The 1,217-nt window shown below is 42.3% G+C and overlaps 1 protein-coding gene across 2 annotated transcripts in view; it reads right to left on the reverse strand.

The window, feature by feature from the left end:
* LOC101847602 (DNA replication complex GINS protein PSF1) overlaps positions 1-1,032 on the reverse strand; it is a 12,413-nt gene extending 11,381 nt beyond the window's left edge. For both annotated transcript variants that reach the window (XM_005104971.3, XM_005104972.3), the window contains exon 1: positions 816-1,032. The gene's annotated coding sequence lies outside the window, so the exon portion shown is untranslated. The remainder of the gene's footprint in view (positions 1-815) is intronic.
* Between the last annotated feature and the right edge of the window lie 185 nt (positions 1,033-1,217).

Consider the following 1,217-nt stretch of genomic DNA (forward strand, 5'->3'; position numbering starts at 1 on the left):
TCCTTCAAAGAATACTAGTCTAGGTATAGTCTTATTCTTGTTTTCTTCTTTCCCCTTCTTGTGTCCACAGCACCTTTCTTTTTATCCATTATCAAAACACATACACACGGTGTAAGGAAATCTCCTGTCAGGGGGCCCACAGCTCCCATTACTCCCTAAAAAAACACGCCTCATTGACCTTGGCCTTCCGTTATGGTCAGTACAGGAACTTCTTGCAAGGAAAAGAAGACAAGGCCAGGACAGAGAAAGACGAAAAGTGTCAGAAAAGAGCTAGATCTAGATCTAGAGCTGTAAATATGGTACTATTGCGCACCCAACCAGACGATATGTTGCACCAAACCAGAAACCTTGCGCACCAAACCAGACACACGTTACAAAACAAACACCACAACATATAGAAATTTTAAACTGCTGTTACAGTAATGCGCTACACAGGATGTATCTAGATCTAGATTCTAGAAGGCCTACTGGTGTTTCAAATTACAAATAGCACGGGAGCTATTCAGAACGCAGCATTGCAAATAGTAATAGCGCTTCCCTTTTTTTTTTTTTCAGCGCGTGACAGCACAGGACAAATATTGATTTATTTTCATTCCGGCAATTCCGGTTACTGTGTACGTAGATACTGAGACTAGGTGCCCGGTTACCGTGTTGCCGTGTACGTAGGTACTGAGACTAGGACTCGTGAGTGCTCCGTTACCGATGTAGATCTAGATTCTAGATCTAGATCTGGATCTAGATTTAGATCTTTGTAGTGTAGATCTAGACACTCCGTTAGAGAGCAAATAGCAATAGCAGAGACAGAGCAGACTTACTGTCAGAAGAATAATTCTCGTAGACGTGCAACTGGTCAGTCAAATTCTTCAGTAAACTGAGCAAAACATTAAAAGCACCAGCAACAATAACGTTGTATGTATGTACACTTCAGTAGGATCTTTCGTATTATAATATAATCTTATTTTCAGTCAACAATAGCCAGGCGAATTGTCATCTAACCCGCCATTCTAACCTTTACTGAACTTACGATGAGAAGATCACTCACTAGGTCAGCCAGGGTTGCCAGATGTTTCCAAAATTCCAATGTGAAGCCGCCAAACGCCAAAGGATAGCCCTTGTTTTGAAGCCAATTAATTACAGAATTTCAGTCGAACCTGCTCTAACGGCCACAATTAGGACACTCACGCGTAGAAACGGCCACCTCCCACCCACACCCTCCA

The sequence above is a fragment of the Aplysia californica genome, unplaced genomic scaffold (genome assembly GCF_000002075.1).
Source record: "Aplysia californica isolate F4 #8 unplaced genomic scaffold, AplCal3.0 scaffold00444, whole genome shotgun sequence".
Taxonomy (NCBI): Eukaryota; Metazoa; Mollusca; class Gastropoda; order Aplysiida; family Aplysiidae; genus Aplysia; species Aplysia californica.